Source organism: Tenrec ecaudatus, chromosome 15 (assembly GCF_050624435.1).
Source record: "Tenrec ecaudatus isolate mTenEca1 chromosome 15, mTenEca1.hap1, whole genome shotgun sequence".
NCBI lineage: Eukaryota > Metazoa > Chordata > Mammalia > Afrosoricida > Tenrecidae > Tenrec > Tenrec ecaudatus.
The window spans coordinates 435,185-461,087 of record NC_134544.1 but is presented as its reverse complement, the minus strand read 5'-3'; the positions used below and the strand labels follow the sequence as shown (position 1 = coordinate 461,087).

The 25,903-nt window shown below is 57.9% G+C and overlaps 1 long non-coding RNA gene across 2 annotated transcripts; it reads left to right on the top strand.

Annotated features, from left to right (window-relative positions):
* The first annotated feature begins 536 nt into the window (after positions 1–536).
* Positions 537–21,695, top strand: LOC142427457 (uncharacterized). 2 transcript variants are annotated; one of them, XR_012780070.1, is made up of 5 exons: positions 537–762; positions 3,349–3,575; positions 9,002–9,108; positions 10,406–12,795; positions 13,861–21,695. It is a non-coding gene; the product is annotated as an uncharacterized LOC142427457 (long non-coding RNA). The 2 variants fall into 2 exon arrangements; XR_012780069.1 differs by having other exon boundaries at positions 8,915–9,108.
* Positions 21,696–25,903: the final 4,208 nt, after the last annotated feature.

Genomic DNA, 25,903 nt, shown 5'->3' with positions numbered 1-25,903 from the left:
GAAGCCAGAGCTGGAGAAGAGCTGCCAATGAGAGGAGGCAACAGCCTGTGACCTTCCCCTTCCCCATTGTATGGCCTTGCTGGTGTCCCCAGAGCCACTGGCCCTCCATGGAATCTGGGTTCAGGCGTTCAGCCCCCTCCTGAGGGGGCAGGGGGTACCAGGGAGGAAAGCTGTCTGCAACTGAGACCCCTCTGCCCCGGGGAACCTGAGCAAGAGGGAACGCAGGGAAAAGTCCAGCTCTAACCTGTGCCTCCTTAATGCTGTTTCCAATTTAGATGTTCCGTTTGGAAAATACCTCTTTTTTTTTTTTTTTTTTTTGCATTCCAGGCAGTTGGGCAATGGCCTAGAAATGATGATAACTGCAAAAACTTTTTCTTTTCTTTTTTTTAAAGACTTTTAAAAATAAAACCCAGAGAACAAATCCCCGTAAACCGCAGCTGGCCTCAGGGCCTTGCTATGTTGACAATGAGGGCCTGCTCTCACTCCTGAGCTGGGCTGGCCTCATGCACCCCCCCCCCCCCACCCAGACACACAGAGGGGCCTGGAGCCTGAGCCAGGCGGCAGGGAGCTCCTTGTCCTGTGTGCTGGGGGCGGCCCTGGTGTTCCAGGCACCACCACGCCTTCTGTGCAGCAAATGATTTGGCTCCGAGTCTCCAGTGAGCTGAGCCCCAAGCCTGAGAACAGCAGGTCCCTCACAGACCATGAGAAGGCTGGACTCAAGGGGTTCAGCCACAGACTGGCTGCTTCTCTGGATGCAGAACGGTGAGCTCACATCTGGGACGGGAGCTATGGCCTGGGCCTGGTGGGAACTTTGGGGCATGGGCACTGGGGGCTTTGATTCCATCCACGGTACTCCTCTGACCCTGTGAAGCAGCTGGCATCCATCTGTCCTGCAAGGTGACCTATAGAGCGGACAGAACATCTGCCCACACCCAGCGGCCAGCCTCATGGGAGAAAGGCACCCGGGGGTGGGGGGGTGGGAATAATGTCCACTAAGCCAGAAGCATCTCCACCCAGGCTGTTGGACAGATGTAGGAGGGGGGCTGGTCAGTACTTGAGGGACCAGGGTACATCCTTGGGGCCACCCAGAGGACACCCAGGGCAGCCACACAGGACCAGGGTGTGTCCTGTCAAGGGCCCTGGAGTGGGTGTGTCTCCCAGGGCCACTGCCTGGCCTCATCTCCCCATTTCTGAGCTGTGTGTCTCCCAGGACAACTGGGAGAGTGGGCACACAGAGACAGGAAGAGACACTCAGAGAGGAAGAGACACTGAGACGGTAGGGGGGGAGTGGTGGTGACAGAGAGACACACACAGAGGGAGACACAGAGACACACAGAGGTGAGACAGAGAGACACACACAGAGGGAGACACAGAGATACACTGAGAGACACAGTGAGGGGAGACAGGAAGAGACACAGAGAGGGAAGACAGAGAGACATACACAGAGGGAGGGACAGAGACACATCCAGAGGGAGACACGAGGCACAGAGAGGGGAGACAGAGACACACACACACACAGAGACAGGTGAGACAGTGAGAAGGAGAACCTGGGGGAGAGGGTACATGAGGCGGGGGTGGGAAAGTGGGAACAAGAAGTGCTCAGAGTGGCCTGCTCCCCACCAGCTGCTACAAGGCAGGTACCGCCCACTCATGCTGCCCACCACTGGCCCCCACCACTCACGGCCGTAGAAGTCCCAGAGCCACCAGGAGGGGAGGTAGGGAAGTCTGTACCAGACTCTGGGCCACCCACAGCTGATGCACGCCACCCAGGGGTGCCTGTAGCCCAGGTGTGAGTGGCCCTCCCAGCCAAACGGGCCTCAGACTGGCAGGTGCTTCCTCCTCTTCTGGAACCTAGGCTGCAGGCAACAGGGCAGGGCTGGGGATACCTGATCTGGGGGCAGCTGGGCTGGGAGCTGATGGCCCAGCTCCTGGGGACCAACCTGCAGCTGCCTTCACCCAACCCAACTCAGGCTGGGGCTCCAAGATGCAGGGCTACACCTCAGGCCCGTGGGGAAGTGGAGGCAGGCGGGTCTCTGGAGCAGGGAGATCCCAGTGGGTGCTGGCCGCAGCATGAGCCCCTCTTCCTGAACAAGCCCTCTCTATATCCCTCTCTGTACAGCCCCCTTCCAGGGCCCCCACAATGACCCACAGAGGGGCCAGGGCCAAGGAAGCTCCCTGGGCCCCCACCTGCCGCAGGACTGGGTCTAGCAGGCAGGCTTGCCCCTCTCCCCCACCCCGTACTCTGAATTTTTCACTTCATTTTGCTAAACCTCTGGGAATGTAAGCAATTAGAGAGCTATTTGGGTTAAATGGGATCCTATTTTGAAATGCAAATGTTGTGGAACCCTTAAAAGGCCATCAATCATTCACACATTAGTGTGAATAAGCTGGGCACTTGATCTAAGCTGCCTGGGGGTTAGGCTGCAGGGTGGGGTCAGGGTTAGCCCAGCAAACAGAGACAACAATCTACATTTGGGGCTCAAACCAGGCCATCACAGCCCAGGATGGGCATGACTCCCTCACCCCATAGTGAGCAAACAGGGGTCCAGACAGGGCAGAGTCTCAGGGTACACACACACACACACACACACACACTCACACCTACATGCACAGACACACAGAGACACAGATATCATACACACTGATACATGTACACAGACACACACCAGACACACATCCACACTCTCACAAACACAAGAACAAGTCTGTGGACACACACCACATGCTCCACGTGCACACATAACACAGTCATATACCTGTGCACTCCCATACCATGTGCACACACACAGACACACCTCCCCAAACACTCAAATACCACAGAGACCCAGAAGCACAAAACGAACATACACACAGGCCACACCCCCATACACACATACTGGGTGGTCCGAGGAGGCTCCCCCACCCCCACCCCCAGCTGGGCTGACCTGCTTCCTCCCTGCAGAGGAGCTGCTGTCACTGCCCATTTTCACCCCCACCCATTTCATTCGGGAGAGCTCTTTATTAAGAGAAAGTTAATTGGGAGCATTAAGCAGGAACTGAATAAATTGTCGATTTAATAGCGCTAATGACTCCACGCTGTCTTGCTGCAAGGCTGGGAACAAACCCAGCACCCTTCATGAGGGTCCTGGGGACCACTGTGTTGGAGTTTTCAAAGGAGGGGGTGTCTCAACCCTCTCAGAGGGGCCTGGGGCAGCAGCACCAGGAGAAACGGTCAGGGCAAAGGCCAGGGAAAGCCTGGATGAGCCCTGGTCTGGTGCCCCCCCCCTCGGCCCCTAGAAGCCCCTGTGTACCTCCCCTGCTCCATGGGGGGCTGGGAGTGGGACTAAAGCCCCACCTTCACCCCAACAGGCCACTGGGACCTGTACCCACAGAGACTTCCAGAGCCCCCCATCTTCTGGTTGCCTGTGGCTATGCCCCAGAGGGGTCCCGCAGCCCCTGATCTCTGGCCCCCTCCATGGACGGTGAGGGGCTCACTGGCCTGCAAGTCCAAGCAAGATAAGCCCTCTGACCTGCTGGGATTTCAAGAACCTGCCTGTCTGTTGGCCTGGTCCATGTGAACACTCCAGGTACAGCCGGTATGTAGAAGCTGCCTTTGCAGTGTCCCTGGGACAAGGGGGGGGGGCGGCAAGCAGTGCTGACCTCAGGACCCCCAAGTGCAGTGAGCTAGGCCCATCTCCTCCCACACTCCAACAGGGAGGCACTCGATACCCATTTCACAGATGAGGAGACTAAAGGTCAGAGTAGGGAAGCTTGTAAGACTGGGTTTGAACCCCAGGTCTCCTAGAATCCCTATGGACCCCACTGGTGACCCCACCTCAGCTGCAGGGCAGCACCTGTCACCTCAGCCTAAGGCTGATACCCAAGCCAGCCTGCAGAGGCCCGCCCTCCGGCCTCAGCTCCATGGGAATCCAGTTCTGAATAGATCCCAGTCCAGAGGGATCATTGACTCTTGTCCAGGTGGCTTGGCATGTCCCAGGTAAGTCCTCACAACTTGTGGTCTCACCCTTTGACCTGGTCAATTTTACAAGCCTTGCAGGGATTGGTCATTAGACTATGCAAAGGAAGTGTACTGGCCTACCAAGAGGAGAGGGAGGGCCATGTGGCCCAGGCTGGGAGGGGCCATGACTTGAAATTGATAAGGGGGCTGCCCACCAGTGTGGCCAGCCCCCTGGTGGCTTTTTAGAAGGGAAGCAGACAGAAGCAACCCAGAGGAAAGCTCAGACAGAAGCAGAGGGAGGAGACAAGAGTCCTCCGAGAGCAGCGTCTTACCCACTGCAGGGTCAGAGGTGACAGCAGGGAGGTTCTGAGGGGGACCCAGGGAAACCTGTCCTCAGGGGCCGAGGAGAGCGGGCAGCTGTCCTGCCTTGATCAAGGAGACCGCCTCCACACTTCCTGATCCTGATCCCGAGTCGTAGTCTGCTCCCTGATCCTGTTGCTTCCTTCATAAGCCACTCAGCCCAATGCGTGGTCTGGGAGTCCTGCAGTGAACGACCAGCCCAGAAAGGGCAGAGCAGGTGCCCGTGTGGACAGGCTGGCCCTGGCAAGGATCACCCTGAAGACAGAGGTCCTGGCACTTCTTTTGCTAATCCCACCATCTCCTGTGGCCAGCGTGCCAGAGGTGGGGGGTGAACCGTGACTGTCATCCCCCCACCCCCCACTCACACACCAGAGGCCCAGCCTTGAGCGTCCAGAACTAAAAACTCCTTTTCTGTGTTTGACGCCAACTAGAATATGGAAAACTACACAAGGAAAATGATTAGAGGGAACCAGATGCTAATACGATTTTGTTGGGGTGGGGTGGGGGGCTTATTGGTTTAAGAAACTCCCCAAGCTGTGCATGTGTACCTGCCCCAGATAGGAGCACGGTGGGTCCCTGAGGTTTGGAGCAGCTGTGATGGGTGTGGCTCTGGCCAGGCCATGGGCAGGAAGTGAGCACAGAGCTGAGCTAGAGGCCTTCCTTCCTGTGCGAGTCCCAGCGTCCTTGCCCAAAGCCAGGCAGGACCGGAGCTGAGTCTTCTGATTCCACCCACAGAAACTGCAGCATGGGGGGTGTTGGGGGTGAGGGTCCAGCAGAGGGTCCCCAGGCCTGGTCAGCATGAGCGTGAGCAGCCACACTCAGAGTCAAGGCTGTGATACCCAGAGGCTGAGACGCTAGTCTGTGTGCTGACTCTAAGTGGGTCGACCTCAGCAAAAGGGCCTGGGTGCCTGGGGAAGGTCACACGTGCAGGTCTAGACCTAGGCCTGGGCCAATCGGTCAGGAGTCTGGAGATCTAGCATGTACTACGTGAGAACAAGAGACTCTAGAGAGGCCGAGCAGTGCTCTTGGCTCAGGAATCACAGGTCCTCCTGACCCAGTAGGGATCCAGGCCCACCCTGAGAAAGGGGTGGAGCCCCTGGGTCCAGGTTCATCAGAGGAGGTCCAGGTCACCTCTCCTCTAGAGGAAGGGTCAGGCCTCTCCTGGCCAGGTGGGGTTTGGGGTTTAGGGCGGTGGGGTTAGAGTCATGCTAGGCCTTTGTCCCAGGGCAGTTTAACCGGAGCCTTCCGGTCCTCCGTCCTGTCTGGCTCGCTGGACTCACACCTCGAGGAATGTGGCTGAGCGGGAGGGGGCCGTCTGAGGCGCTTCCTGGGCGGTGGTGAATCTGGGGCAGGTGACTGGTCCCACAGTAGCCCCCCACACGTGGTGGCTGGCCTGGGTGTGAGCCACTGAGCCCAAGCACTGGCTTGGCCGCACCGGCAGCAGGGTGGCCATGGGCTTCCGCCTCCCTTAATGTCGCCAAGGAGGGCTTTCCCAGGCTCTCTGACTCAGGGCACTCAAGAGATAACCCTCAGAGTAAGAGAGTGTAGGGAGGAGCAGCGCTTCAAGAGAGGGAGGCCTAGCACCCAAAGTTGCACAGCAGCTTTGGCCATGACAGCCAGAGCTGTAAGCCACCAGAGTGGCCCATTCACTGCAGGGTGTGGGATTCATTCACAGAGACAAGAACTGGCAGGCCCGGCACACACTTGGCTAAGAGACCAGTGTGCAGAGGGCTACATGCTGTCCATGGGCAGCTCAGTCACAAAGGACCACAGAGTATCAGAGGCAACTTCATTAGACAAAATAGCAACTCGGGAGCTGGGGTTTTAGGGGATGTCTGCCTGTCCCTCCTGCTGACCCTTCCCAAAGGATCCTGCGCGCTATGTCTCATTCTGTATCCAAATGGCAGCCAAGCATCCTCAGGGGACTCCAGTCACACTCCTTTCCAAAAGTAGCTTGTGGGGGAAGGCCAGAGTAGTAGGGTGGGCTCAGGCCCCAGTGAACTCACAGGATGGCTGAGACTACCATGAAGGAGGAGCAGGTGCCGGGTCCAGGCCAAGGGAAATGCCTGGGCCCAGCTATCCTGCCCACCTGCCCACCAATGCGGTTTTCAATAGTGTTGGAGCTTCTCCCTAGCACATCCCTGTCATCATCCTGTGTCCTTCAAGCTTAGCCCTGTGGAGTTCCCTGCCTTCCCTCCCCTTCCCCCTGCCCCAGCTGCGGCCACCGCCCTCACCATGTGAGCTGACCCCTCCTGCACTTACACAGCACATCTCTAATGCTATCCTCAGGAGAGCAAGACAGGTGTCCTGCTGGGACACCAGTCACAGCTGCCTCACAGCCGGTCTGACATGGTAAGCCTGGACTAGAGCTTACAGAGAAGACTGTACTTGGGATGGTGTCTACACGGGCCCCGATGTGCACCATGGGTTTTCAGAGAAGACTATATGGGGGGGGGGGGGCTAGTTTCACATCACCATGTGGTAGCCATGTGACTGGACACCGTGAGTAGAACTCTTGAAGGTCCTGTTCCATTTGCCTCACTTGGAGCACTGAGGGTTCCCGACATGAATGCGGCTGGGACCACTGGACCTGTGATGTGGCCAGAGGTCAGGTTACCCCTTGGGCAGTACTGTTGGGCTGGGGGCTGAGAGCTGGAGGCTGACCCCTGCCAGGCAGCCATGAGCCAAGGGTCTGGCAGCACAGTCTCTCACCCAGGAGGCCTGCGAGGGGCCCAGCAAAGTCAGGGTCCAGCTTGGTGTGGTTGGGGATGGGCAGTGCCCAGGTAACAGTCATGGAAGTCCCACCAGGACAGCTGTTCCCACCGTGGCCCAGCCTGCCTAGCCAGGGATCATGCTGAGGTGTAGGGCCACAGGTCCTTCCCAGGGGTGAGCCTGGGGCCCATGGTTTGCAGGCCATCTGGGGCGGTTCTTTCTCCTCTGTGGATAGGTAAGTGGCAGCAGGTGGCAGGTGGGGCACAGGAAGCCCCGTTGTCCTGGAAAGTTCTGGCATAGTCTTTTCTCGTGACCAGCTTCCACTTATAGGTCAGTTGGGGCAGACAATGTGTGTCCCCCTGGGGGCAGCACCTGTCCTTCTTGCCCCAGAACCCCCTGGGAAGCCGCCCTGGAAGACCTGTGGAATTCAGGGCCTCTGGGAGAGGAATCAGCCTGGACATAGGTGGCTCAGGACACAGCTGCTCCCTGGCCCCACAGTTCTCTGGAAGGCGCTGGGGAGAGGCCATGATTAGGGCAGGATGCCTCTACTAGAGCCAATCCAGCCACAGGCTTTGTGGTGGCCTGAAGTCTCAGCTAGGACCCTCTCAAGGGGCCAAGGAGTCCCTACCCTGTGACCATGTCTCCGAGCCCTCCGGACACATCGAGGGACCCAGTGCTCCACAGCGACCCATGCAGCTCTGGACCTTGGCCAGCTGAGGGGCCAGCTTGGGCCGGTGCTGCAAAGGCGCTGTGGGTGCTGACGTGAGCAGGTGGAGCTCAAAGTGTGGCCTGGGCCTGGTCACCTCTCGGCAGAGCACAGAGCAAGTGGACGCTTAGTCACCAGAACCGCCAAGGCCGGCAGCTCAGGAGACGCCCGGAGGCCAGGCAGTTGGAGTTTGTCTAGACAGTCTATTTTGGCTTCTACTCCGTTTCTGTGACAACCTCCACAAAACACAACCATTTAGCAATATTATAAAAAGCATGCTTTCCCCATTGCTGGGTGCCAGCCTGTCCACTGGCTGCCCCAGCCACAGATTCCCCCCACCCGAAGCTCCCAGGAGACCCTGTGTGGCAGGACAGGCCATGGGGAAGCTTGCCCGCAGCACAGGGGCCCCATTCAAAAGTGCAGGGCCCCATGGGACGGTCACAGAAAGGCCCTTCCTGGTGCTTTCTCATCGTCAGAGGCCAACCACATGTGAACCCTGGGACCCTAAGCACTGAAGCCCCTCCATGAGCTTGCAGGGGCAGCGGGTGGAGTGTATGGGAGCCTGAGGGTCTGCTCAGGGCCCTTTTTGCTCTCACCCTCAGGAGCAGAGCTACTGACACCTAGTGGGTGGAGGACAGGGTACTGTCCAGCCGCCTGAGAGGCATCGGGCAAGCCCCATCTCAGAGAAGGCTTGGCCCAAAGTCCACAGCATGGGAGCTGAGGAAACCTGCCCTAGAGAACCTGCTCAGGATCAAAGAGGGGCCCCAGGATCAGGGCAAGGGGCACCTGCCAAGTCCGTGGTCCTGAAGACCTGCCCCTGGTCCAGGCTGCCTCACTGTGGTGGTAGCCAGCACGGTTCCCACAAGCTCCCCCCCCCCATCCCAGCCTGGTTGTCAACCAAACACATCCAGCACCCGCTGCCTCATGGGACTGGTTCAGGAGGCCCTGCGACGTTGAGGGGGCCTGGCTGCAGGAGCCAGGCTGGAGAGCTGGGGGCCTGCCCACCATCCACTTAAGAAGCAATAGACTCATCCATGCTGCCACCGTGGCCTGCGCTCCAGAGAGCCTACCCACTCACTCGCTGGTAGCCCAGGACATGTGGACGTGGCTAGAGTCATCTCCCTTCTGGGGCTGCAGCCAAGCAAAGCACTCTGGGACCTGACTCACGTTCCTAACTTTCATTCTTTACAACCTTCCAGACGTCTGGGCCTGACGGGCGGGTGGAGATCTCGTTCTGGAAATGCGGTATGCTCCCCAGAATCACTCGTTCCTTCTGGTGTCTGCAGCTCACCCCTTGGCCTGCTGCGAAGGAGCACAAGTTCAAGCCCTTTGGAAACTGAGTGGTGACCCATCCACCACCCTGCTGCTTCCCAGAACACTGGTCTGGTGAATGGTGAGCCAGCGCCTGACCCTTCAGCCTCATGAGCCACGAGAGTCTGGCATTTCTAAGTGTAACGTGAGGCCCAAGCCATCCAGGGGTCGTTTTGTAAGAGGGCTGAGCCCAGGCCATGGCCTGCAGGCTGTGGAACAAGGTCTAAGTCTGGTTCCGCAGAAGCAGCCTGACACCAGGGTTTGGGTTCCGGCTGCTCGCTGGAGGTAAACCATAAGGCGGGGAGGGAAGGAATGCCCATCTGTCCTGCAATGATCACCTGGGCAGCAGGGACTCAAGCCAAGGAAGTCCTGGGAGCATGTCCCCAATGGGCGAGGAGCTGGGCCCTGGTGGGTGGGTGTGGTGACCCCTAGGGCTAGCTGGGAAAGTGAGGCCCTGGGGCGTGAGGGACACACAGGGCTGGTGCGTGAGGTGGGAAGTGTGGGAGTGAGCCTGTCAGCCCAGGAGCAGCAGCGGCTCAGCCATACAGGTACTGTCCCTTGTCAAGACAATGGGAGGAGGTATCCCCGAGAGCTGCAGAGCTGTGGTGCCGCTGGGCAAACACTGGGGAACACTGGTCCACACTCGGGCTCCCCACCTAAAGGGCGCTCGCACGCAGATGAAGTTCCTCTTCCCTTAGGAGAGGACTGGGAGACCGAAAGATAGAGAAGCCCATGGGCAAGCCCACATGTGACCAAGCTCAGACATACTGGGCACGGCCTCGGCCAGGGGCGAGGAGGGCCCATTGACCCAGGAGTCAGGGCTCAGCAAAGCCAACAGCACCCTGGGTTCTCCAAGCAGCTGAAACCCCCTGCAGTCAAACTCGCAGCTGCTTGCCTGAAAGAACAGGGTCTCATGCTTGGGGGACCAGGCTTGAGCCCCACAGACACAGGAAAGAAGCTGCAGAGGAAAATGCAGAACCAAGCCCAGGAGGGGCTCTTATGGTGAGCAGTTGACAGAGGGAGGAGGGCTCTCTGCAACCATCCCTGACGGGGGGGGGGGGGGGGCAGGGCCTCTGGAATCACAGAAAGTTCCAGCAATTCCAAACAGTATTGGCCCTGCCTCTCCTCTGTTGCAGCCTGTGGGACGCTGCCCACCTGCCCTCCCAGTCCTTTGAAAACAAGTGTACCAACACCCCCTGGTTGTCTGGGCTGACCCAGTCTCTGCAGTTTCCCCCTGAAGTGCCCACAGGACCTTGCCCAGTGGGGCAGACACAGCTGGCAGGACAGAGGGGAGCATCTAGGGGACCCAGATTATCCCACCACGCCCCCTCACTAGCCTCACTCCTGGACAGTGCTTGGTTCTGTTTTCTCCCCTACAGAAAGAGGGACCATAGACCATCTCTGAAGTGGCAGAGAAGCTGTGGCGTGGCCCTGGGACAACCTTGTAACTCCACTGTCTGCCCTGACCACCCAAGAAATGCTCGCTAGGAAAGCACAGTTTCAGCATGTTTTCCTCAGTGAAACGTCCAAACTTGCAACTGCTCCATTGTCTCCCCACTGTTCCTACCAGGACCCCAGGGACACCAGCACCCCCTCCCCACTTCCAGAAGAAGGTACCCTAAGAGTCCCTAAAGCAGTCCTGGCCGGGGAAGGAGGATCCCCCAAGGTTCCCTGCCCAGACTGGCCCCTCGTGTCCATACTTGTCCCAGACTCTGGCCTCTAGGGGAAGGAGGATCCCCCAAGGTTCCCTGCCCAGACTGGCCCCTCGTGTCCACACTTGTCCCAGACTCTGGCCTCTAAGGGAAGGAGGCCTTACGCTGCCCCAAGGGGGGGGGGCACCTTGCCCCTCAGAGCATTTGCTGACAGGATGCACGCCTGCGATGCTCTAACCACTGGGCCACCAGGGCTTCCCCCAATCAGGGCAGCTTCTTCTGTTCCCATCAGCCTGAGAGCTGTTGGGGTATGGAGTGTGATGACTTCATTCCCCCACCTCCAAGAGGTTGAGGGGAGCCCGGGACCCGAGAGTGGACCCTCACAGCCCAGCTCCTGCCTGGCGCCATGTCGTGATGGCGGTTTGTAATGTGGAAACTTTTCCAGGCGTGTACGCAGTGATGTTAATGGTCCCAAGTGCACTCTGGAAAAGTGAATGTGCTGTCTCCCTCGTTCTGCCCCTCGCTCCATCCTCCCACCTCAGGAGTCAGCCCTGTCCATCATGCCCCCTCCCCCCATTGGCTGGGTAGGCTCTCATGCAGGCCTGGGGTCAAAGGGAAAGGGGACACAATCACGTCCCCTGAGCACCAAGCACCACCTGTCCAGGGTGCCAAATGCACCAAGAGAGCAGAAACCCTAGGGCACGCCGCCTCCCACCCGCCTGCCGTCTGTCCCACAGACAGCAGAGACAGCACCGACTCAGCCAGACACAGTCACTGTGGGAACGGGCACCCAGGCCCAGGGCCACCACCAGATCTGAGAGCCTGCTGCGGGGTGTCCACTCCAGGTCCAGTGAGCCTGCCCCACCAAGCGGGCCTGCCTCTGCCTGCCCGCTGTGCATTCACCCTTCTGTGTCGTGTTGTTTAAAAGCTGCAATTGGCGGCCATGTTGGAGGGCTCAGACAAGCCTGGACCCCAGGGGCGGCCACCCCCACCACCTGGGGCTCCTCTCCATTTCAAGAGCCAGGCCCACTCCCCTAATGAGCTGGACGGCCAGCCCTGTTTGCAGGGAGCTTATTCTGCAAGAATCCCGGCTGTGACTGCGCTCTAGTCACGGAGGCTATTGCCTCAGGCCCCGTGGCTGGCAATTAGCAGCTGACAAATGAGGGGCAGCGCCCAGGGCTCTGCGTGCGCACCCCCGCCATGGGAGTGCACCACCTCCCCGCCATCCCCCACCTGGTGCTCCTCACCCCAGAGCCACTTTGCATGCCCGCGCCAAGTCAACAGGGCCTGGTGCCAGGTGCTGGCGGGGCCGCAGGCGGGAGGGTGGCAGCGCAGACTGAAGGCCTTTGTGTGCTTCACGGTAATTAAGCTTCCTCGGCTGTAACAACCCGAGCCCAGGCTGGCCCTCAGCATCCAGCACCCACCCGGGGACCTTCCCGGGGGCTCAGGCTCTGACTTAGCCAGGCGCATCCGCCCCACTGCTGGAAGGGAAGGAGCAGAAGGACCACCCGTGCCCCTGAGCCAAGGCAGGAAGTGACATCAGTGGCTCTTCCCAAAGGGCAGAGAAAACTGGACCTTTCTAATCAATTCAGGAGCAACCCGCGGACTTTAATCGTATCCCACTTCTCTTCCTCCACACCGAGAGCTGCAGGGCTTCACAGTGCCCCCACAGACGCTGCCCGCTGCTGCTGCACCCTGCCAGCCTTCCCTGTCTCCCCACAGAAACCACGACCACAGCTTCCGCCGCATGCAGATTGGACCTGTGTCCAGAAAGGCCAGCAATAAAGAAGAAAGCCCTCAGGGAGCTAGCCGGGGGCTTATGGCTGCACTGATGGGCTCAAACGTGGCAATTCTGAGGCTGTCTCTCCTGCCATCCATCAGGCTGTGTTCACTCCGTCGTCTGTCGTCTGTCCACCTGTCAAGTCGCTGTGGTCAGCGCTGAAGGCTGCATCCACTTTACTTTCACCTGGACAAGAAGCATAGGACTCCTACTGTGATGACCCCGACCAAACCAAACCCCTGCCCTCCCTCCAGGCGATTCTGACAGGCAGCACTGCCCCTCAAGCTGTTCACAGTCTGGAAGCAGATGGTCTGTGCCATCTCCCAAGGAGCAACTGGTGAGTTTGAACCACTGACATTTAGGGTAGCAGCTGAGCACTTAACACAGGAAGCTACCCTGGTTCTCCCCAGTGGGCAGGTTCTGAGCCAGACCCTGAACACCCAGACCCTGCTGATGCCCACTGAGGAGGAGGGCTCTGGCCTGCAGGGGCCCGCCGGGTATGTGTGGGTGACTCTTGTCCCTTAGCCCACACCCTGGGTCCCACTGACCAAGGATGTCCTGAATGGCAGGCCCCCATCCCCGCCAGACCCCCCCGGGAAGGCTGCCCGGCAGGGTCATGGTCACACCCATCTCCGCTCAGACAGACATCAGAGAGTATTGGAGGCATCCAGGCACTTTGTTTACACATAGCCAACACTGGCCAGGCCCCCAGCTCAGAGGCCAGAGAGTGAGGCACCCCTCAGGCCAGCACCCTCCCTGGATGGGAGCCCCCATGCACCCCGACATCTGGTGGTCCAAGCCGCTCTAAAACTGCAGCCCGCCCCCCCACCACTGCCACCAGGGTTCCTCTGTCTTTGCTACCTGGCCTGCTGGCCCTCTGCCTCAGCGCGGAGAGAGTGCTCAGCTTTCCACATTAGCTCTGCCTCTGAGAGGGCCATCGCCAGAGTCCATCGATTCACTCAGAGCTGGGAGAGCCTGCTGGCGGGCTGCCCATCGGAGGCTCTTCTGAAGCCAGAGCTTCCTGGCACGGGCTCGGAGCTCCACGGAGCACAGCACTGAGACAGCCCAAAGGGCCCAAGGGTCCCCCAGGCCCCAGCGGCAGATTCAAGACCAAGGCTGAGTCCCAGACAATGGCACACTCACACCCACACCCCGCCTCCAGTGGGCACCTCTCACTGACAGGGGCCAATGCCAGAGAGTGGAACTCTACCAAGTTCTGCACCCTCCCGCCCCCGGCATGTGTGCCCGCAGCTGATAACTGAGAGCTGCCATCTGAGCCCATGCCAGAGCCCATGGCTTGGAGATAGCCACACCTGGGGCTTGGTGACAGCCACCGTGCACACATCCCTGTGCGTGGACAAGAGTCTCCCCCCACCCCCGCATCCTTTGTATCTCGTGGCAGGAGGAAGAGAGAGCGGACAGACACACAGGGGGGGAGTGGGTGCCACAGAGGCTCCTGCAATCAGACTGGAACACCCCCCGCCCCCCGCCAACTCAGACGCATGGCCTCCATTAAAGACGAGAGAGACAAGCAGCACGTGTCCCAGAATCCCGGGCAGACGAAGAGCAGCACGGGCATCTTTTCACAAGGTGACGCCGTCATAAATTACATGTGTGCTGTTTTGTTGAAAGTTTAAACACCCTTCAAGATAAAGAGTGTCCTGCCATGCCATGTGGGAGTTTGGAGTGTCCTGTCTCTCCTGCCCATGGCTCCAGAACAAGGCAGTCGGTGACAGAGGTGAGGCCACCCACGCCTGGAGTGGCCAGGTGTCCCATCTGCTTAGGGCTCATGAGCGGGGGGCAGGGGGCTCCCTGGCTCCCACCAGGTGAAGGCAGCCGGGGCTCCTGAACACAGCACACACTGCCTCCGGAGCATCCAGTCTGACTGGTCAGGCCATCCCGAGAGTGGTGACATCACCAGAGACAAAAGCAGACCCAGATGGGACCCTGGAACAGAGCCTGTTCCACAGTGTCCTGTGTCCCCCAGGGTCCTGAGGATCCCCAATCAGAGCCCCACTCATGCCCAGCACCCCTGCTCTCCAGAGCCCCCCAGAGGGCTTGCTGGAGGTGGGTAGGGCTGATGGCTTGCAGAGACAGCCTGAGATCCTTCCCTCCTGGTGGGTGCAACACCTCACCCAGCCTGCCTCGGGTCCTTCCACTCACTGCATTGTGTGTGGCTCCTCCTTAGCTGGGACTAGCAACAGAGAGGGGGCCTAGGCTCTGAGTAGGGGGCACTGCAGGGCGTGCCATGCCCTGGACTCAGGGCCACGGGCCTGTCATGGGCACAGCCCCCTGCTCATAGCACCACATCTCCTCGTAGCTCCCTGCCTGCCCGTAGCACCCCCTGCTCATAGAGGCTCACCTTCTCCTGTCAACCCTGTCTCCTCGTAGCTCCCTGCCTGCCAGTAGCTGGACAGGCAGGGTTGTTATCTTCACAGCCGTATTCTACTCCCCTGTCTTGCCTCCACCACTTGTCCACTGCTCCACCCACTCAGAGCCACTCTGGCTGTGTAGTGACAGGCTGCCCCTCAGAGGGCACAGGGACTCCCCGTCCCCACAGGAGATGGGGTGTGGTCCATGGGCACATCGAATGCACACCACCCACAGATTCATGCACACCATGAGTCAGGTGTCAGGCCCGTGGAGGGCGCGCCTCTCCTGGGTGGCACCCTAGCTTTGGCCTTCTGGCTAGCTCACGGTGGCCCCTAGACTCCTAGAGCCGCCTGCATGGCCGCTTGCACAGAGCTGGCTAAGGACCAGCAGAGCCCCTGGGTGCTGCATGGGTTTGGGGACCCTGCTTACAGCCCATGTCATTCAGGGCCCCCGGAGAGTATTGGTTCTGTGACTACCCCAGATCCCGAACTCTTAGCCCCTGGCCACCGCATGCACCTGACCACTCGGGACAGCCAGTGAGGGTCAAATGAGAGGCACACCGGGCACACAGGAGGAGAGGGGGCATGCCCAGCACACAGGGGCACAGTAGCACCTGGGAACATGCATGTGAGCACACCCACACACACATGACATCACAGAACGTAACTGTGATGTGGCACTCCCAGGCCTGGGTCTCAGGCACAGGGCTGGGTATCAGGCACAGGGTAGACTGAGGGAAGCTGCTCACCTGAGATCAGCGTCTAAGTCAAGGGTCACCTGTCACCTCAAGGGTCCCCCGCTCCAAACATGCTCCCCTGGGAAAATGGCCTCAGGCCCTTTGCACCTGGCCATAGGGCCTAAGAGGTGTGAGTCTCAAGGGTCCCTCATGGGAGCCGTCCACCAGCTCAGACCTGCAGCCAAGCGGGCAGTCCAGAGGGCCACCAGGAGGGGACACGGCTGTACTCACACCGGGCTGGCCAGCAGACCAGAGAAGCTTCTAGGGGATGGCCCAGAGGTCTAAGGGGAGACTGCCTCCCTGCCAAGCAGCTGACTGTGGTCATGGGCATGGGTCCTTGGGCCACGCTCACTGACCTTTTAAGGAAGCCGGCGGGAGATCTGAATCTCACCTGCCCGGGAAGCAGGGTGGCCTGTGTGCCCAGGTAGACAGCTGGCAGTGACGGATGCCGATCTGGATGAAGGTGGAGACCATGGCCTGGAAAGAGACGTGTCCCATTTGGAAGAATAGCAGTAGCACTCAGTAAAGGGGGCCTTGTTCCAGTTGCCAAACCTGGTCACCCCTCCTCTTCTGGGGACTCAGGGGCAGAGGTAAGATGAGCACCACCTAGAGATATGTGGGGCCCCTCCCCAGGAACTGAGGAGCCAAGAGTGGCCCCAGTGGGGTGTCATCATGTCCATCAGAACTGCAGTGGCATGGGTACAGTTCCTGCAACAGAAGCCACACAGCCCCTGTCCCTCTCTGCACCCCACACGGTCACCTCTGTGGATCTCACATGGTCCCCATCCCTCGCTGTACCCCACATGGTCACCTCCCTCTGTGGATCTCACACGGTCCTTGTCCCTCTCTGCACCACACACGGTTACCTCCCTCTGTGGATCTCACACGGTCCTTGTCCCTCTCTGCACCCCACACGGTCACCTCCCTCTGTGGATCTCACACTGTCCCTAGTCCCTCTCTGCACCCCACACGGTCACCTCCCTCTGTGGATCTCACACGGTCCCTAGTCCTCTCTGCTGGACCCCAACGGTTCGTGAGAATGGGCAGCGGGGCTCCCAGAGTGGTGGGTGCAGGAAGACGGCCTTCAGCTGGGCCACACCACCACCACGTGGTTGAGATCTGACCACACATGTCCTGCTCGGCTCCTTGGTGCTGGCAGCAGGGCAGTGCAGTCCTCCCCTGGGGCCAGGGGGCAGGGACGTTACCTCCTTCCTGTGAGGCCAGTGAAAGCAGCACAGAGTTCGGAGTCAGATCACCCACCCCTGTGCGAAGGGGCAAACAGCGAGTGTGCAGCTGTGGTCGCTAGGCCTGGGCAAGCTGGGAAATGGCCATTGTGCCCTGGCATCGGGGCCCTGATCAGTATCTTGGCAGCTGCAACTTGCCAGGCAGCCCCTTCGTGGTGGGACTCCCTGATCTGCTGAGCCACCTGCCTCCCAAGCCTTGGCCCATCGGTCCAGGCCTGTCTCCAGGACGTGGTACCCAGGCACCCACCCATGCCCACATGGAGTGTTCTAAAATCCAAAGAGGCTTCTCCTGCAGAGCCTAATCCTGACACCCTCCAGGGGCCCTCCAGTTCCTGTGGGGTCCTCAGAGACATGGCAACCTGCAGCCTTCAGATAGTGTCCACCCCTGAGTCTCCACCAACAGACTCTGGCACAGCCCCTCCCCGCCAAGCCCTCTGCCAGGACACCTCGCATCAATGCATCACCACAGCCTGGCCCAATGTCCCCCAAGTCAGAACCTGAACCCACCGTGAGGCTTTCTGGAATCTGGGCTCTCTGGTCATGTGTCCTGGGCACACCCAGCAGGCAACACTCAATGGACACAGGTCCTGCCACACAGACACTGTCCTGCATGCAGAGCAGAAGCTGCCCCCATGCCAGTGCCCAGGCTTCAGAGGATAGTCAGAGGGACACTGGCCTCGCAGACGTGTGGAGCTGTGCACAGTAGGTCTGCCATCCATCAACGGACAGACTGTGCATGAACCACACAGGTCTCTACAGCTAGCAGCAAGCGTCCTTCGGACGTACCTGGCCATGACGTCGAGACATGGGCACATCAGCAGGGTGGCTGGATCTGTTCCCACTCACAGCATGACTGCAGTGCAGCAGGGAGGCCCCTGGCTCTCCGCGGCTCTCAGCTCCGTGGAAGCTGACAGCCTCATCTTTCTCCTGCAGCCACGTACTTAACTGCTGCACCACCAGCTAAGGAGTGGTCTGCACTGTTCATGGTGGCAGCGGTGGCCGTTCTCCCACAGAAGCCAAGGGGTACCCTGTGTCTGGGTAGAGAGAAGAGACCCCGGACAGAATACCCACATGCCTAATGTGAGCGCCATCTTTACATCCTCCCACCTCCCTCTTCCCTTCCCGCCTTCCCTCTCTCTTGGTTAGTCTCCACAACACATTTCTAAGGAGGTCAAGAGGGCACTGGGGTCATCTGAAGAAAGTGCCGAGCCCTGGCCCAGAGCTGCCTGACTGAGGCCTCTGCATGTGTAGGATGCACCCCTGGGCTGGCAGGGCCCTGCCCAGCCCAGCCCAGGACCACACCAGTGGTGGGTAAGGATGGAGACCCCAGAAGAACCATGGAAGGGGTGAGACGAGGAGAGGTGGGACCCCAATGTCCCTCCCTGCTTCCATAGTCTGACAGAGTTATAACTCGGGCCCTGGGTGGGCAGAGGGGGTCCCCAAGCCCCAAGCACTAATTTCAAAGGGCATTCCTGGGCAGGACTTGGTCATCTTTGAGGTGAGAGGTCATGACCTCAGTCCTGGGAGGGGTGAGAGGGGTGAGCTGGGCCCAGAGAGCAGCAGGGGTGTGGCCTGAGAGGGCTTCTACTTCAGCCTTCGAGTGAAATCCCAAAGTCCACCTCCCTCCAGTCCCAGGGTCCTCAGAGCCCCATTTAGGGAAAGAGATGACAGCCCTCCTCCCGCCCCCACCCTCCAGATGAGAATTGTCAAAATGGAAGCGGACAGCTCTCTCCGAGCATTCTCACTCCCCGCTTCTTCTGGTTAATTGTCATCATGACTAATTATGACAGAAGGTCACATTCTGCTCAGTGAGCCCAAGCAAGCAAAACAAACCCAAACCCATAGCCCCAGCATTGGTTCTGAGCCACAATCACCCTGTCAGGCAGGACAGCATGCCCTTCTGGGCCCCCGAGAGGCCATCTTTCCGGGACCAGGAGGTCCTCCCCACAGGGACCTGCCAGTGTGTGGTAGAGGGTAAGGTCACTCCTGTGGACACTGTGAGGTACTCGCCACCACCTGGCTCCTGGGTTGTCTCATGCCTGCCAAACTCACTCTCTGCCTCCTCAGCACCAGCTACACACACACACACAGACACACACACACACACACACACACACAGGCCATGCCCCTGCTGAGGGCACGCAGAGCCCCTAGTGGTCAGTATGGGCATCTCAGGGTAGGGACAGGGCACAGAGGGCTGTCTCAGGCCAATCACCTCTTATCCTTCTTACCTGGCCCTACCAGGTTCACCAGGCAAGATTCAGGACATTCAGTAAAACTTGACTTTACAAGTAGAAAATCACTTTTCAGTACAAGAGCGTCTGACTCACTCACCTGAGGCTCTGCAGAAATGCGACTCCTGCTGGACGGCCTATATTTTTAGTTACCGTGGTGGTGTCGGGGTCATGCATTGGGTTGCTGTGTGAAAGGTCAGCAGTTTGGAGTCACCAGCCACTCTGTGGGATAAAGTGGGAGCTTTCTACTCCCATAAAAAGTTCCAGTCTCAGAAACCCATGGGGCAGTTCTCCCCTGTCCCATCGGGTCACTATGAGCTGGCAAGGACTCTCCAGCAGTGCATTTGCAACCTGACAACCAGCCCTCGTGCCATCCTGGGTTGTGCCCTGGGCTGCTGACAGCAATGTCAGGGGCTCTAAACTACCAGCCACTCCTTCGGAGAAAGAAGAGGCTTCCTATCACCAAAGAGCTCCAGTCTCAGAAACCCACGGGGCAGTTCTCCCCTGTCCTGTGCGGTCACTGTGAGTCCACCTTGACTTGTGGGCAGTGGGTTTGGTCTGGCTGAGTCTGATGACAGCTTGTAAACTGAAGACCTGAGCCGAAGGTTGGCCCTGGACCTCGCCTCCAGTGGCTGAAATGGCAGACACGGATGGCTTCTCCCAAGATGGTGTCACTCCTGACCTCACATGCGAAGTGCTCCGGCAGTACTGGCCCGAGTCTCTCGGCTCACAGCCTGTACTCATGAGGACAGAGCTTGAGGGGAAGACCATCCGCTGGGCTCATTCTTGCAGTGGTGCCTGTTCCACAGGCAACAGTTAGTTAAAATAACTGGTCAGAGAAATAGGACCATGGGACCTATGGAACGGACTGGTCATCTGCCTCACAAAGGTGGTGGCCAAAGCCTGTGTACGTGGGGAGTCTCCTATCTGCACCCTTAACTCGACAGTGGTGAGTCCTTCCCATGAGGCAGGGACTGGCCAGATGTGGGAGCAGTAAGTGACATCCTGTGTCCTCAAAGTTTCCCCACCTTCGGGAGAGACAGGCACACCTCAAATAAAGCAAAAATGTGAGGTTCCTGACTTCGCAACTTAACTAGTCATGTGACCGTGGAGTAGTTATTTATACTCTCTATGCCTAAGTTCCCTGACCTGTAAACGGCGGCAGTGGCAGGTCCAAGTCCACAGGATTGTAAGAATGGAATCAACTAATCGGTAGACAGAGTTTAGAAGTGTGCCCAGAACATGTCTGTTCTTGTTAGGTGCCATCCAGCCGGAACCTGACTCATACTCTGAACAACTGAGTGGAACACTGCCTGGCCCTTCGCCATCCTCCCAGGTTGCTATGTCTGTGTGCACAGTTGCAGCCCGCCTCATCAAGGACCTTCCTCTTTTTCCTTGACTCTCTGCTCTACGGGGCACGATGTCATTCCCCAGGGATGAGTCCCTCCTGATGATAACGTCCAAAGTGTGGGGGATGTAGTGAGACCAGGAGAGCTGTCTCTGCTAGATCGCCATGCTAATAATGATGGTGATGAAGGAGAAGATCATGTTGACGATACTGGAGATGATGATGATGAAGACATGGACACTGATTATGATGATGAAGATGATGGTGATCTCGGCATTTGAAGCCCTGGGAATACCTGGGTAAGCTGAAGCCCTCTGGAGAGGAACGGGCAGGCGGTGTGCCAAACCTGGGAGTGGAGCCCTGGGCAGCCCCTGAGAGCTACAGGACATGGGGCCAAAGCTTCACCACACAAGGGAGGATGGGGACCCATGAGTCTACCACAGGCTACCCTGTCCACTGTGCAGGAGGACGTTCTCAGAAACAGCTCCGGGACAGGGCCATGATGGTGCACCAACCTCAGAGGGAGATGGAAGCATGGGGTCCCACCGCATGCCTGGTGAGACAGAGCTGAGTCTTAGAGGATCGTGCAGGAAAGCCCCAGTTGGCAGCCCCACCGGGGACAGCTGAACACTTGGTCCAGACTGTCCAAGATGACGTGGGCCCAGCGGGGAGAGAGAAATAGGACTGCCTGGTACACGACCCTGTGGCATTAGGCATTGGAAAGGTTTTCAATGGCACAGTCATGAAAGTCAAATCAGGAAAGTGGTCCCGAGAGAGAGGCTGCACCCTGGTTCAGGGTGGGCACCAGAGGTGGTCCGATGCAGAGGGGTGCAGACCTGCTGGGGTCACATTCCTGCACATGCCACGTAACATCCACACCCCCAGATTTGGCCCCAACAATGAGCACACTTCACAGTGGAGAATGATGTCAACCTGAATGTGGACGTCACAATCAAATGGAAGCATGTTGCCTTGACAACAATGCGAGGCAGGGGCGGGGGTGGGGCACGAGGAAAGCAGAGCCGGAGAACTAACCCCTGACTGTTAGCAGGCACATCTCACTGCCATGGAGTCAGTGCCAGTGCAGAATTCTTCACCAGAGTGTGAAGCCTGTCACTGCCCTGCTATGGCGGAACCACCACAAGACGCAGCCGGTTGCCTTCAGGCCCGGATGTAGCCATGAGGAGAAGAGCGGGAGGGTCTTCTTCAGGCGTCTTGGGGGATCTACTGCTTCTCTTAATACCCCCCACTTACCTCTTCACTCCATTGAAATAAAGTGGTAAAATAACTCTAAAACAGAAATGTATCAATGCTGATCCCTGGATGGGGGTGGGGAACAGGGCAGGGATAGGGCTGGGTGCCCTTCCCTCTGTCCCCAAGGCCGCAAGGCTGTCCCACTGTGCGTCTGCACACTGTGCTCGTATGGACTTAATGGGTGCAGACATGAAGGACGGAGCCCTTGATGGGAACATGTGCATTTGCAAAGTAATGAAGTCACTTTGGTCACTTGGGAGGCCACTCTCTGGGCTGGGCTCCTCTGTGCGCATTGAGTCCTAAAGGTGAAGGGGCAGCCATTGATGGCTGATCACATTTATTGAGAAAGGAGCATTTCCCCAAGTGGGTCAAAGTAAATAATTTATTGCCAATGTCCTCTCTCCACAAGAGCAAGACCAGCAGCCCGTGCCCCACCTTCTCAGTAGGGATTGTGAGGCGCCCTCAGGGGGCTGAGGGCAGGAGGGGAGGAGAAGGGAGCGTCGATATCTTCGGAGCAGCCCCCGTCTGGAAGGGAGGCAGCTGACCTCTGGAGGCTCCCGCGTGGTCGCTCAGTGCACAATTCAGCCCGACATCTTGCCGCCACAGAGGAGGGGTCAAATGTGCTTCTTAGAAGGGCGGCCTGGTTTGGGATGGTGGTCACGGAGGGCTCGGGGTCACGGAGCAGGAAGCACACAGGGCCAAATAAGTGGTGCGCCCCATTACCTCCATAATGGAATGCCGGGTGGGTGTGCATAATGTGGAAAATCTGACTTAGATCAATGTGGCTCCGCTGCAGGGAGAGCCGGGCTGCCAGCGCAGCTGCTGACGGACCCCTGACACGGCCGCCCTGGGACACGGGCCGTCTGGCGTGGTCAGGACATTACCCACCACCTGGAGAACAACTCCAGGCGGGCTTCACAGGGGCCTGCTCACAGAGAGGGAAGTCCGATGCTGAAGTAGGGGCAGGAAGAATAAGGCCATTAGACACCCACGCTTGGCGGCAACAATTTCTTCACCGTAGGTGCTAATTTGACTGTTGATTTCATGACCGGAAGACAAATGTCCACACAGCAACGCTAATTGTTATTTAAACTTGATTTCATTTACTTGGTGAGACCTAATTTTAAAAAGCTTCATATCCCAACATCCAAGAGGACAGAACCAATCCATGAGAACCTCACTGCCAAAGGAAACAAGAACCCTCCCCGCACCCCCACCCCCCAGGTTATGGACCCACTGCAGTTGGAGAGACCGGATCTGATAAAATTCTGTTTCTAAATCTGATTCCCAAAGATTCACTGCCTGACAAATTAAGGAGCACTTTTATTTCTTTTTATTTGGGGGAGCACTACTGATGCAGTGAGCTAAGCCTGGGGTTGTAATGGCAGAGCCGGCAGTTTAAACCCAGCAGCTGCGCCCGGTACAAGGACGGGGCTGTCTGCTGCCGCTGGGATTCGTGGCCCTCGGAAGCAGCTGGACTCTATCCTGCAGGGTCGCTCTGAGTCAGAAAAGGCTTGAAGTTGGTAATCATCCTTCTCACTAGAATCACAAATATCTTTAACCACGGTCTTCTCTTTTTGTTTTCGAGTCAAGAAGCCCCACACAGCACGGTCCCAAAGCACTACACTGAGATGGGTCAGGTGCATCCAAGAAGGAAGTTTTCTACAAGCTCGAGACCTCCCCACACTGTGGATATGGGACCCGCCTGCAGAGGCTGAGACTGTACACCTCCGAGCACCCATCGTCTGAGCACACGGTGCCATGGAGGCCTCCATGGGGCCCCAGGACCCAGCCTTTCAAGATGCCCATTGACGGTCACTCTCCTCCATTTGCTTCTGTTTCCAAAGTGTTAAATTTGAGAAACCAGAGAAGATGGATGCCAGGGGCTTTGGGTGGGTACCGGTGACAGCTGTGGAGTCAGCAGAGGGAACAGGGAAAGAGGCTGGGGTCTGGCGGGAGTGGGGGTGGTCAGGTGGCAGAGAAGCATGAAGAAGAAGGAGTCAACCCACCTCTACCACAAGGTAATGGCCTTGTGAGCAGAGGCTCTCAACTGTGTCTGCACTGGGGTTGTCTGCATCACCCTGTGGGAGCCGATGGGGTCTGCGTCCTTGACAGAGACCCATTGCAGGTTGAGCTGTGGCCCACAAAACACGCATGGAAGTCCTAGCATCTGATACCTATCGTGTAACCTTGTTTAGAAGTAGGCCCTTTGGAGATGAGATTGTCAGCCTGAGGTTATACTGGAGGCGGCCGGGTCCTGATGAAAGAGGACAGAAACAAAGGGACAGAGAGAAGAAAGACAGACGCTGAGGGACCAGAAGCCGGGACATGACACAGCCTCTCCCTCCTCAGAGCCTCAGAAGGAGCCAGCATGGCCCTGACCTTGGCCCCTGGCCTCTGGGGTGCTAAGAAATAAGGCTCTATTCTGATGACCTTGGGGTGGGGGACTTTGTCATGGCTGCACTGGGAACCCACCTCTTGTCATCAAAACAGCTGAGAGACACCCAATGTCTGTTCTACCGGAGGAAGCTCACGTGTCTGTTTTTATTCCAGCTCCAGCGGCTGCTCATCAAACTACCCACAAATCAGCACACAGCAGCCTCCGTCCAGCCTGGGCACAAGTCATGGAGCCAGGACAGAGCAGGCAGATGCCCAGGAGGAGTGAGGGCCTGGGGGGAGGAGTTGGGCTCGGGATACTGGGTAAGCACCTACCTGCTAGCGTTGGAAGTTGGGCACTGTTTGACAATCCATGGTGCGTCTACAGCAAAGAAATGTGGAAATATTTCTGTGCCGCAGCTTATCAATAATGCATTGCTTATCAATACATTCCATCCTATCTGGGGCTGGACAGATTGTTGATGGAAAATCATATCTAAAATTCCACAGACTAGCTCAGTGATGGCTCCTTTACCTGACGCATAGCTGACACGTCCTGTCAGCCCTGGACTTGGGACCTGGCTCCCTGCAATATGTGTCTCTGTGATGCCAGCCCAGGGATTGAGTGAAGGTGTACCCCAGTAACCCAGTAACCAGAGGAACACTGCAACCCCGTGAATGCAGACTTCTTCACGGGCTTCTAGGTAGCAGATGGCAGGGACGGGGTAAATCACTTGCAAACCCACTGACTTCAGGTTTGTTTTCTCACAAAATGAAGCCGGGGTCAGATTTGTTTTGTTTTATTTTGAATGATACTTTTCTTATATTAACCTGCAAAAATTTAATTTTTTTAAGTCTTGGAATCGGCAGATGAAATGAAATGCCATTTGGTTTCCATTTCTACTTGATGAAGTTATTTTATGTTGTGTGCTGTGTCTGCACAGGACTTGTCTGCAGTCTCTCTGTCAACCGGCCTCTGCTTCCATTCCATGGCGATGAGACTCAAGAAGTGCCCCCAGAGTCAGGATGTTGAGGCACAGTACACCAGGCAGAGTGTGCCAGTGAGACGGCTCCAAGCACCCAAGCACAGGGCCAGATGCCACCTTTTCTCCCATCCCATTCATGCGGCATGCACCCTCGGGGGAATTCTGTGTCATGAGATTTCTTTTTGAAGCCTCACTGTATATGAAGGAGCCCTGGAGGCACTGTGGGTTGGCTCCTGGGTTGCTCTCTGCAGGGTCAATGGTTCAACCCCACCAGCTTCTCCTCTGGAGAAAGACAAGGCTGTCTGCTCTAGTGAGATTGACTGTCTGGCACTGTGGGTCAGAATCAATGGCAGTGGGTTTCAACTCCACAAAGGGATGGGGGTGGGGGTTCAAAGAGGCACCAGAGCTATAGTCTATTTTTGAGAATGAGCAATGGCCCCAACTCCAACTCAAGAGTCACGCCGAGTCTGCAGGTGGTGAGCACGCAGGCCCACTAATAGCCTCGCTCGGGGAAGGGCCCGATGGGGACTTCCCTGGAGGGAGTGTCCAGTCTGCGGGTCAGCATGCCTCACCAGCTAGAACTATTTCAGGGGGAAAGCAGAAACAATACACTAACTGACAACACTCATGATTGATCCCAACTTCCTCTTCCTGAGAAAAACTGGAAGTCCTCCTTCCCCATTCCCAGGGGCACTCACAGGTGCAGGCAGCCCCCTACCCAGCCTGCCCTGACCCGTGCTGCCCACCCGTGGGTCTGCCTCACCACCACATGGCACCAGGCTGAGGAGGCCCAGCACGTCTCGCCCTGAGACACGAGTGCACGAGGCGCAGAGATCCTGCCTGGGGGTTCTGCTCACTTGCGTGGGAACTTGGAAGAAAGCTAACATCTGTTGG